General features: G+C 51.1%; 1 protein-coding gene across 4 annotated transcripts in view; it reads right to left on the reverse strand.

The window, feature by feature from the left end:
- PRRC2B (proline rich coiled-coil 2B) overlaps nt 1-12,510 on the reverse strand; it is an 86,694-nt gene that overhangs the window by 63,321 nt on the left and 10,863 nt on the right. The window contains exon 2 of one of the 4 annotated variants that reach the window (XM_039229555.1): nt 150-253. The exons of the other annotated variants lie outside the window; for them this stretch is intronic. The gene's annotated coding sequence lies outside the window, so the exon portion shown is untranslated. The remainder of the gene's footprint in view (nt 1-149; nt 254-12,510) is intronic. 4 annotated transcript variants of the gene reach the window in all.

Raw genomic sequence — 12,510 nt, forward strand, 5'->3', positions numbered from 1 at the left:
AGGCCCTCCCAAGAAATCCCACCATTCAGCAAACCTACTACACTGGGGCCCCTTGCAAAGGGCACCCCAAAAAAGCCAGCACAAGCACACGCTGGACCAACGCCCGCATTCAATCTGGTTTTTGGTGCCCCCTCCTCCCGCTTTCTCACCCAGCTCTGCGCCTCCTGGCCACGTGAGCGGCTTCTCTCGCCCTCAGTTTCCCTGTCCACAGAATGGAGAGGCCGAGACAAGATCTCACAAGTCGCAACCAGTTCTAAAAAAAAAAAAAATCAAACACATCAGTGTGAATAACCCACAGCCACAGCATTTACGAACAACTTCTCGTCAAGGTGGCCATCTCCTGCCACGCACCTGCTACTGCATTCCAACTTCCTACCTAAAGCTGGGATGCTGATGGGAGACGGAGTCTCCGTTGCTATGGAGACAGCACCTGTGGGGGAGGGGCCGGACACCTCTCATTTCAATGGTGGACAGTAAGACTGCACTGACGGAGGGTCTTCTGGTCCTCATTTTCCCTTTAGAACAGGGGTGGCCGAATTACTCTCAGCCTGAAGAATCCGCAGCAGAGGCCTACGAGGCCCGCAAAGCATCACCTATTTGCTGTCTGGCCTTTAGGTCACAGACACTGGCCTGACAGTATCCAAAGCTCCTTTCATTAGGCCACATTTCACTGGGCACAAATCCAAAACACAAATATAATCACTTGGGTTATTACTGCCGTACTTGGGGCCCAGCCCAGCCCCACACCCAACTGGCTACTCTGTGTGCCCCTTGGTTTTCATAAACCTCGGGCCGGGAGCATTCACTGCTAACGGGAGCTTGAACAGCTTACAAGCATCTGCCGAGTTGCTACCCACCAACACACACGCACACACACAAACGCACGCACAATGCCTGACTGGCCTCATCAGATGGCAGAAAAGTTCAGGCAAATATCTGGCTGTGAAAGTGAAGCCAGTCAAGGAGACAGAACATTTTTCTCGGGGGGTAAGAGGTGTGTTCGCTCAAGCCTGACTCACGCCCGGATCTGTGGGACAAGAATTGGCTGAGACACACCAGGTCCTTGCAGATGGGCATGAGCGAGCTTGGCTCATAGCCACCGCTTTCTCTCCCTCGCGTAGGTAACAGAATTAATTTTTTCTCCCCCGAATAAAACTACCTTGGACCCTCCGTATTACATATATAACAGCCAGGGGTGGCCGCCTACACCCCAAACCCTCCATTTCCCACAGCAGCCACTCTGAGACAGCAGGGAGGCACGCCACGGGGCCCTGGAGCATTCTGGAAATGGCTGGCCTAAATGAAAATTTTGCCACTAGGCACAGGAAAAAAGGGCTGAATCCCACGTGTGAAGAGAGGCACCTGGGTGGCTCAGTCGGTTAAGCATCTGACTTCGGCTCAGGTCATGATCTTCAGGCTCATGAGTTCGAGCCCTGCGTCAGCCTCTCTGCTGTCAGCATGGAGGGCTAGTCAGCTTTGGATCCTCTGTCTCCAGCTCGCACACGGGCACTTACTGTCTCAATAATAAACATTTAAAAAAAAAAAAAAAAGTCTGTATATTCTGACAAGTTATCTAAAAGAGTCCAAGAGGCCCCGGACTTGCTGGCATAGAAACAACCGAAAGATGCACCAACAAAGGCAACTTAATACGCAAGCCCCGCTTGTCCAGCAGGTTGCTGAGCCTGTCTGTTATCTGTCCACCAAAGGGAAAACCTCCCTGTACTCCCCATCTTATCAAAAGCCATTTCCGGGAACAGGATTAATTTCACGCTGCCTGGGTCCCAGCCAGAGTCAGAAGCCCACCTGGCCAGGCGATCTGGGACGGCCTCTAACTCACCAGGGAGCCACCCCCACTACATGCTCACTCCTGAGGGCCAGGCACCTTGCTGACCATCCACGACCCGCATGCCCTCGCAGGGCTCCTCCCAAGAGCACTTTCTGGAAGATACCGTGGCCACCAACCTGATTTACAGAGGACATGAAGGTGTAGTAGGGATAGAGAAATAACTTGCCCAGGGTCACAAGACTACAGGACTTTAACCCTCAGGACACCTGGGGAAGGACCCAGTGTGTGCTCCGGCTCCAGGCTGCTCTCTCAGCAAGGCCAGTCGTTCAGGGAAGACCCAGGACCCGCTGAAAGAAGGGGTTCAGCCTAAATGCCAGAACAGCACGGCACAAGCCGAAGCCTCCAGCCCAGTGTGGGGGGAAAGGCGGCGGGAGGTCCCTGCGTAGAAGGAAAGACCCCGCTGCTACACAGAACATAGCAAAAAGCCTGATCCGACAGGAATAGAGATGGAGAGCAGGCTGGGCAAACGCTTGAGAAAGCAACCAGAGGGCCCGGAAAGGACATGGTCGTTAGTCAGTACACTTGCTAAGTCTCAGCCAGACATGAAGAACCATCGCCACAAAAGCCGGCCTGAAATTCATAAATAATCCCGCCCTCTTGCAACATGCCGACACCTGGCAGAAGAGAACTTCGACATGAGAAAGGCACCGCACCCCCTACTTCAAATTCTGACGTTTTTACTGACCACTGTGGGAGTCTAGGACGAGTCGGCATCCATCCCTGTTCCCGGAACACGTTTTCTGTAAAAGCACAAACACTATGCTTGCCCTCGCGGGCCGCAGTCCCCAGCAGAGCCACTCCACCCTGACCGGGGCTGCCACGGCCGCTCAGGAGCAACCACAGACGACACATGCAACAGGAAGAGCCAAGTTCCAATAAAACTTTATTTACAAGAACAGGACGCAGGTGGATTTAGGGCCCGGGTTTGCAGACCCCCCACTCTATAAAGGAAACTGATGCCTTACAGCGCAACTGGCGGCCACAACGAAAGAGCTTCACATCCGCAGCAGGATGGAGCCGGGGAGGGGGTGGGGGTGGGGAATTCTAGCTAGGTTTCACAGGGGATCTCCTGCCACCCCTCCTCCCAGCAAAAGCAGGGGTCAAACCTTCCACCCGCCCCCAGCTCTCAGGGGCTCCTCCCGGGACCTGTGCGTGCTGGTCCCCTGGCACTGAGGAGCGGCCGTCTGAGAAGCTGGAGCCTGAACTGCTTGCGGTTGCCACAATCCAGTCCTTCCACAGGGGAAGGCCCCGCGTCGAGGTTTCTGCAGGGAAGGTGTGAGGGGCGTCTGCAGACTACAGGACAAACCTCTCCAAGAGCAAAAGCTACTGAAACCAAAGACGAGGGAACAAAGGGATGAAAACGAGGTTCCTGGTCCCCATCGTGAGCCACCAGCAGAAGAGACCCCCGTCCCCAGGCAGCACATTCAGGAAGCAACAGAAATTAAAGATAAGAAACAAGGCGTGTGTTGTGGGGCCCAAAGCACTTCCCAGCCCCCTCTTCTGGGCCCTTGGGTTTGCAAACCCCATCCCAGATTCCCTGGACCACACACAGGCTCAGCTCTCCCCGACGGACTGATCGCGGACTGGACTGATCGCAGACTGGACTGATCCTCGGGCCCCCCCTCCTCCAGGACCCAACCGATCAGGAACCCCTGCTCTAACTCTTTTATCGGCATGGCACCAGGCATTTTCACCATGGCAGAGACCAGCCCAAACTTCCAGGCCTGGCCCCAAACAGGCCCCTCCAGTCTCATCCCCACCCCCACCCCCACCAGGCTCCTCTCTCCAAAACAAGAGGTTTGTATCTTGCCTCCGCCCCACACTGGCTGTGACTCTAGGCCCGTTTCCTCACGGATTAAACAGAGATGAACATACTGTTACCCACCTCCCAGGTCTGACGTCAGGAACAAATCAGACAAGGAACACAACACACGTGACCCACAGCTCGCCTGCCCTTAGAAGGTTCTCAGCCAAGGGCAGCTGTAACGCTGGCCCCGCACAGTCCAGCCCTCAGCCGCGCCAGCCTGCCGTCAGCCGGGCACACGGCCCTCCTTCCTCCGGATTCCCGTGCAAGCCACAAAGCCTTCGGTTTCCCTACCTCTGGGCTCCCACAGGCCTGGGTGTTGCCACATCTGGCACCTGTGTTCACCCCCTCCTGTGATCAAGAGACCTGTCCCCCCTTTGGTGCATCACACCTTAAGAGCCCTGATGCGGAGTGCAGGCCTCCAAAATCACAGCAAGAAATGTGTTCCACGTTCAGGATCTGGTGCTGGACCCCGTAATTAATTCTCAGGAGACAAAGACACACTTTAATTCTAAGAAAACCCTCTTGAGATAAAGAGCCCGCTGCAACTACATTTTAAACAACACGCAACTGCCACAGCTTCAAGGTTTCCCACTTCGGGGCAATAAGCGCGGGTATTCAACGCAAGCCCACAGCAGTGTTAAATCAGACCGCCTCAAGGAGGGGGTGACCCTCACCTCGTTCCTTCATTTATCTATAATATTCTTTAGTAAGAAAAGAAACACATACTGGTTAGAAGCTTTACAACGTACAGAAAAATGGGGCGCCTGGGTGGCTCAGTCGGTTTAGCGCCGACTACAGCTCAGGTCACGATCTCGTGGTCTGGGAGATCAAGCCCCAAGTCGGACCAGCAGGCTCTGTGCTGACAGCTCACAGCCTGGAGCCTGCTTCAGATTCGGTGTCTCTTTCTCTGCCCCTCCCCTGCGCACTCACTCGCTCTCGCTCTCTCTCAAAAATAAACATACAGAGAATTTCACAGTCAACCAGCTCCCAGCTACACCGGAGGGTCTCCCTCTACCAGCACGAATGCTCCGGCCACCTGCCTCCTGCTTCGCTCTTCTACTCTGCTTTTGTTTCCTATTTCAAAAGAGTTCGGCAAGGAAGGTCCTATAAAACAATGTAACTAAATTCTAAACCGATCTGGCTACTTGTTTAAGAAAATTACACAGGGGCACCTGGGTGGCTCAGAGAGTTAAGCGTCAGACTTTGGCTCAGGTCACGATCTCATGGTTTGTTGGTCTGAGCCCATCTGTGCTGACAGCTCAGCGCCTAGAGCCTGGAGCCTACCTCGGATTCCGGATTCCGGGTCTCCCTCTCTCTCTGCCCCTCCCCTACTCGCACTCTGTCTCTCTGTCTCTCTCTCAAAATAAACTTTTTTTTTTTTAATTCTAAAAGAAAATTATACAAATGATTTTAAGGACAGCTTCCGAAGGGGCTGCGGACAGGAGAGGCCCAGCAGTGCCTCAGTTTACGCCCGTAGCCTCCCCGCAGGAACGATGTCACAGCACAGGCAAGGAAGCTGGGCTGGAGGAGGGAGGACCATGGGCGCAGGGCGTCTTTCTTTAGCCCGGGGGGAAGCGCCCTTCCACCTTCCCAAGCCCGAGCCTTCTCAGATCCGTGGCTATAAACACACAGGTGCAGGGACAGAGACTGGATCTAACACCTGCCCAGCACCAGTCGCCACCGAGCACAACTCACACCTGCCCCAGTGACCGCAAAGGGGCTCTCTGGGGCAAAGCCCCCCAAGGGTGAGCCCCGTCTAGCAGACAGCAGTGCTCTCTACACGCAGGGAAGGCACTGCCAGGAGTCCAAGGGCCACCTCAGGCTCCTCTACACACAGGGGCAGAGGGTGTCCTTTAGCAAGCGCCTGGAGGACTAGAAATGCCAGTCACAAGAGGGATACAAACACGGCTGGTGGAGTACACGCGGCTCCGGTTACTCCCCTCCCACCCTCCTCCCGGCGCCTGCTTGGACTCCCTCTGCAGCCCCTGCAGCCGCCGGCCCCCAACCTTCTCAAGAGGGCAGAGTTCACACCCCACACATGCAAGGAGGCGGAGACAAACGACCAGGTATCCCAACCCCCAACAGGCCCTTTCAGGCAGGCGGGGCGCGGCGGCAGAGGGTGGAACTGACAGATTCACACCCGACACACAGGAGCCGGCAGGCTATGTTAGGCAAACACACGCACGTAAATAGGACCGTGTATCTACATATGCACACACATCCCTTGATTCAACTCCATTCAAGAAACCCTATATAGAATATGGGGGGGTTCTGGTTCAACAGGGCAAAAAGACTACAGGCATTTCTAGCCCACTCTTCCAAAACCCTCTAAAGGTCAGGGTTTAGCAGGCAAGGAGCAGACAGACACGAGTGGAAATGTACTGCACAGACTGCAAGATGCTCAGGCAGGCCTGCGGGCACCGGAGAGGGCTCAGGAGGCCCCGGGAGGCGGCGCGCGCCTTGTAAGATGGGGGGGCAGGGATGTGAAGGCGGGACAGCTTCTCCCTCTGGATAAATTAAACAGAACAAGTCTAGACTTTGCCAGGGTCAAAGGGAACAGAAATAAGGAAAAGACCTAAAAAAAAGCAAGCTGGGTGAGAACCTGAGCCGCACAGCAAATCATGGAGTGCCCCAGCGCCCACTCTGCTGCGGGCCTCACTGCAGGGCGGCAGATAAACACATTCTGTCCCTCTCTCCACGCCCCTGGCGAAGACGAAGGAGCCTTCTCTTGAAAACCAATAGACACTAAGACTTGGGTCTTGAGAAAAGAATGGTGGCTTCCCACCCGCTCACTCTACAGGCAGAGCCCCCTGACCCTCCCACCCTGTCCCCAACGAGCTGTGTGTGCCCAGGACCACAGACATCTGTGGGGCCTCAGCAAAAACGCAGACAAAAAAAACTGGAAAAAATACAGGTAACACCAGGAACCAAAGATTTAAAAAAATAAAGTAACATAAAATTAGGGGTGCCTGGGTGACTCGGTTAAACGTCTGACTTCCGCTCAGGTCATGATCTCGCAGTTTGTGAGTTCTAGGGACGAGCAGAAAAAGCCCTAGGAAGTGTTAGATATGGGATAGGCCAAACCCCACACCACCTCAGGCGAGTCATGAGACAAACAGCAGACAAATCTCAAACCGACAGATATTCTAGAAAATACTGGGCCAGTCACTACTCCTCAAAACTGTCAAGGTCATCAGAACAAGGAACATGGGACAACTGTCAGTCCGGAGGACACCAAGGACACATGACAACTCAGTGGGGTCTCTTGGAACAAAAAAAGGACATTAAGTGTAAAACTAAGAAGATCTAAGGGGCACCTGGGTGGCCCAGTTGGGTGAGCTGCCGACTCCTGATTTCGGCTCAGGTCACGATCTCCCAGGTCCGTGGGACGATCCCTACAACAGGCGCGGGGCTGACAGCGTGGAGCCTGCTGGGGACTCTGTGTCTCCCTCTCTCCCTGTCCCTCTCTGCACGCGTACATGCGCGCTCTCTCTAATATTTTTTTAAAAACAAAATCTAAATATAGACGTTCATTAACAATAACATATCAGTACTGGGTAATTAATTGGGACAGAACCCTGTACTAACGTTAGAACTTTAACAGGGGAACCTGGCACACGGTACAAACTACAACCGTTATGTAAATCCAGACTATTCTAATTTTTTTTTTAATTTTAATTTCAATAGAAGAAATGAAAAAATAAAGTCAAGAAAAATCTCAGGAAATTAACACGTCTTTCCATCAACCCAAAACTAAAGGATGAACCCAGGGGTCCGAATTTAACTGGGAGTCACGGCAACAGAGGGAAAAGAGGGGGAAGAATTTATCAAAGGAAAGAACCATGAAAAACCCTCAGAGCTCAAGTGCCCAAGACTGCAAGGGCCCCCTAGTGCTCAAAATAACCGGCGTGAAAAGAACACAGAGCACAAGGTGACATTCCAGTATGATGAGGGACAAAGAGAGGAACCCCAAAGTTTATGAAAGCGCCCCACATACCAGGGAGGAGCCATCACAAGGCCGCGAAGACTCGCGAGAGACAATGACGTGCGTGTGCCCTTCTCAGCCACCTCGTCCCCTCCCCTCCTTGGAAAAGGATTTTCAACCTAGAATCCAATACTGAGCTAACTGAATCAAATACGAGCACAGAAAAGGTCACTTTCTGACTCACATGAGAACTCAAAACATACACCTTCTCAGAAAGCTGCAGAGGAATATACTCTAACAAGAGAGAGCAATCCAACAGAGAGGCAAACGTCATAGATGCTAATTCTCCCTTCCTCTTTCCTAAGGAAAAGTGGTCCCGTCCTTCCCCGGCTGAGGGAGCTCCCACGGGGGAGGGGCAGGCGTGGTCTAGGAGAAGCCTCCCCAGTTATCAGCAGATAACCCAGTTAAGATACCTGGTTCCCTCACTACAACATGGCACTGGACCAAGCAACTGGGAACCTGCCCCCCTCTGGACTTCCATATCCCTGAGGCAATAATGTCCTGGTGTTTAAGGCCGCTCGAGACGGTTACAGTTACCCGGGCTTCAAATTACCTGACTGGTACATACAAGGGATCCAGCACAGAGGGACAAGGTCCCAGAGTGACACGCGAAGGAAGCTGAAGCTGGCTGCTGCACGCCAGGCGGGCAGGGAGGGTTCCAGGCGGTAAACAGAGCTCACGGCGATCGAACGTATCTAGGCAATCTGAAAACAGCCTTGGCTGCATTTTATAGGAGCATTTGCAAAAAGGGGAAGGTACAAGGTTTAATGTCATTCAACTCATCAATCACTGAATCTATTTTGGTGCGCTTTCTGTGTCCCACGTAAGGAATTCTGTCGTACTCGAAATCGTAAAGATATTCTCCTGTGTTTTCTTCTAGAAGCTTTACTGTCTCTCTCATCTTTCATGGTTAGCTCAGTACACCTGGTTCTGGATATGATTTGAGGCAGAAGATTCATCTTCCCAGTACCTTTTTTGAAAAGGCCATCCTTTCCCCTTGTCATGTGACACCTCTGTCATAAACTACTTCTGTGAAGTCTGTTTCAAGACCTCTCTTCTGCCAGCCTACTGTCTATCCGTCCAACAGCACTGTGCTGCCCTAATTACCGCAGCTTTCAGAAAGCCTTGACATCTGGCAGGGTAAGTCCTTCAGCTTTGCTGTTGTTCAAGAATGCTTTATTCTTGGCCCTCTACATTTTCGTGTAAATTTCAGAATCAGTTTGTCAATTTCCAAACACAACAACAACAATCAAAGAAAAGCCTGCTGGGATTTTGATCAAAATTACATGGAACCCAGAGTTCAAATTTGGGAGAACTGACCTCTTTACAAAACCAAGTGCCGGTGAGTATGCGCGGCAAGGGCAGCTGCCAGTGGACGTGCCCGTTGGTAAGATCACTGGAAAACCGGCAGCCGTCCAGCAAAGCCACACGAATGGCGACCCTGCAACCCAACCTCTCCGTTTCTGGATACGTACCCAACAGATAAGTTCACACACACATCCAGGGATATGTGTATGAAGGTTCATGGCGGCCTCAATGGGGAACAGCTCAACATGGAAAACTAATGGAAGCTAAAAGTCTATCACTAGAACAAATAAATATCATACCCACATAATGGAATGCAATGGGAATGAATATACTCGCAGGCACAAACCACACTGATGAAACTCACAGATACCACGTTGAATGAAAGAAGCATATACAAAGAAGCAGCAGTACAGAGAGTCATTTCGGAAGCATCAGGGCAATCCATAACGAAAAGATTGACTGGCGCAAACCTATATGTGCAGAGTAACTTCAAAACGAAAAAAAAAATCATTGAAAAAAATCATTGTAAGTAGAAAACACTGGGGGAAAAGAAAAATCTCTGCACCTTGGTGGATAAAACCCACTCAACTGAGAGAGGATGGGGTGCCTGGGTGGCTGAGTTGATTTAAGCATCTGACTTCAGCTCAGGTCATGATCTCGAGGTTCGGGAGTTTGAGCCCTGCGTCGGGCTCTGTGCTGACAGCTCAGAGCCTGGAGCCTGCTTCAGATTCTGTGTCTCCCTCTCTCTCTGCCCATCCCTTGCTCACATGGTCTCTCTCTGTCTCTCAAAAATAAACAAACATTAAAAAAAAAAAAAGGGAAAGAGAGAAGATAACAGATGGTCTGATTAAGGTACATCAGCCAACATGTTCAGAAAGGGACTACATTCAGGGCACCTGGCTGGCGGGGTGGGTGGAGCACCCAACTCTTGGTCTCTGGGTTCTAAGTTCAAGCCCACGTTGGGGGTAGAGACTACTAAAAAATAAAATCTTAAAAAAAAGAAAAGAAAAGAAATGACTACATATGAAACTTTAAGGAAAAACCCAAATTCTGAAAAGCAAAACTCTGACCACAGTGCAATAAACCAAGACATAACGAAAGGAGAAGTAAAAAATAACCCTACCAGTTGGAAAACTTAAAACTCTCTCTTAAAAAATTCTGAATCACAGGGAAATTCAAAACTATAGCTGCAGAATCCCTAGAAAAGCACAAATGGTGAAAAGAACACGACACTATCAAAACTTCTAAAACAAATTTATACTCAGAGGAAATTTAAAAATCTAAAATCTTTAAATTTCTAACAGCAAAGAATGAAATGAAATTAAGCATCCCATTCTAGAAGTCAGAAAAAAGACACAATGGAATGCAAAAGAAAGCAGAAACCGGGGTGCCTGGGTGGCTCAGTCGGCTAAGCATCCAACTTCAGCTCAGGTCATGACCTTGCGGTTCATGGGTTCAAGCCCCGCATCGGGCTCTGTGCTGACAGCTGAGAGCCTGGAGCCTGCTTCGGATTCTGTGTCTCCTCTCTCTCTGACCCTCCCCTGCTCATACTGTCTATCTCTCTCAAAAATAAATAAAATATTTTTTAAAAAAGCAGAAACAATTAATGAAGAAAAATGAACCAAAAGCAATTTAATGAATTTAACTGAATATATAGAATAAAATGGAATTAAAAATAGCTCTGTGAACCAAGAAATAAAATAGATAAACCACTGAGAGAAAGGTATTTGTACCTCATTTTATAGACAAGACACCAAGTCTGTGAGGTTAAAAGACTGGCGCAAGGTCACTATCAACAAGTAAGGGCCTTGTAAAACCTGAGCCTAAACCCAGCTCAGTCTGACAGGTCTGCTCCAAAGCGCGGACCCTCAGGGGGCACCAGGATAAAATGCCCACAGTAACCCCTGGCTCTCCCAGTGCTCCTGGGGCTGTGGTGAGTGTGAAGGTCAAGTGTGGCCTGGGGTAGGGTCTGAGCAGGCGACACCTCAGGTGAGGGACTCTAACAGAGTCCTGTAGCTCAAGGCTCCTCATTCCCAGGACTCTTTTTTTCTTTCTTTCTTTTTAAGTATTTATTCATTTCTTGAAAGAGACAGAGACAGAAAGAGAGAGAGAGCGCAAGTGGGGCCAGAGAAAGAGGGAGACACAGAATCTAAAGCAGCTCCAGGCTCGGAGTGTCAGCACAGAGCCCAACACGGGACTCGAACTCAGAAACAGCGAGATCATGACCTGAGCCAAAGTCAGATGTCTAACCGACTGAGCCCCCCAGGCGCCCCTACACGGGGCTGTCTTGAGTCTCTAAGCCACAGTACCTGCTGGATGGTTCCAGTGACCCTGTCATCACTCCTGACCAACTTAAACTCTGTCATGGCTAGTTTCTTCAGAGGTCGTGGGGCCAGTTACTACACACCTAGCTCGCAGGCACACGAGTGGGGGCTGAAGCCTGCAGAGTTTGCCAGAAATCCGTTTGTAGTGCGCAGAGTCCCTGGCCAACCTCGCCTTTTGAATATACAAATAATTTAGCGAGGGGGGAAGAAAAGACAATTTCATTTTATAGCTGGAGATGGACATTTGGGACAGGCCACACACAGGCCTCCCTCTCCAGGGTCAAAACTTACCAAAGATGAGGTACATAGTGGGGTCCAGTCGGCTGAGCATTTGACTCTTCATTTCGGCTCAGGCCCCAGTCTTAGAGCTCGTGAGATCCAGCACAGAGCCTGCTTGGGATTCTCACCTTCTCCCTCTGTCCCTCCCCCATGAACACTCTCTCAAGTGTGCGCACACGTGCGCTCTCTCTCTCTCTCTCTCTCTCAAAATAAATTAACATTGGGGAAAAAAAAAAAAAACTTACCCCGGCAAACAAAAGAAATATGTAAGACACAGACCTCTATTTCAATTTCTCCTTCCTTCACTACGTCCAGGTTAACGGTGAATGAGCAAGTGAGAAGTACTCTGCAAATGCCACGAAGAACTATGTTCTGTTTCATAAAATCTGATTTAGCAGAGAACAGAAACCAGAAACGGCATCTAGACTGGAATGTTCTTTCTGACCGGATCTACAAAGCTTCCGAGGGCCCTTGACAGATGAACAGGGACACGTGACTGAATCGGCTGGACTCCCGTGAACCATCAGGGCCCGGACACCAGGAGCCTGGGGCGCTCGGATGAGGCTGGGCGAGGCCCTGGCCAGCAAAGGGCCAGCAATGCACGAGCTGCCCGGGCCGGGCCGAGCGCTCTCCACAAGCACGCGTCTGGTGACACCTGCGTGGGCTACCTTTCTAACCGGTACGTGTTACTGCCACACACGCAGTACAGCAAACGCCAATCACAAGACCAGTCAACCCAACTCAAAAGGTAACCGCCATTAACTCGGTAGATACCCTCCGTACTGTTTTTTCTCAGCCCGCGGTCCTCAAGTTTTACGCCACCAATGTGGGAAGTCACCATACCGTGCTGCACTTAGTGCGGTGTAGTCCACACGGACGGGTCTCCCTCATCCGTGTGAATGCCTAACAGTATCTCACTGCGTAGCTGTGCCCACCCCACCCCCCGCCCTGCAAACAGGTA

The sequence above is a fragment of the Hyaena hyaena genome, unplaced genomic scaffold, assembly GCF_003009895.1.
Source record: "Hyaena hyaena isolate Hyena2069 unplaced genomic scaffold, ASM300989v1 scaffold_38, whole genome shotgun sequence".
Classification (NCBI taxonomy): domain Eukaryota; kingdom Metazoa; phylum Chordata; class Mammalia; order Carnivora; family Hyaenidae; genus Hyaena; species Hyaena hyaena.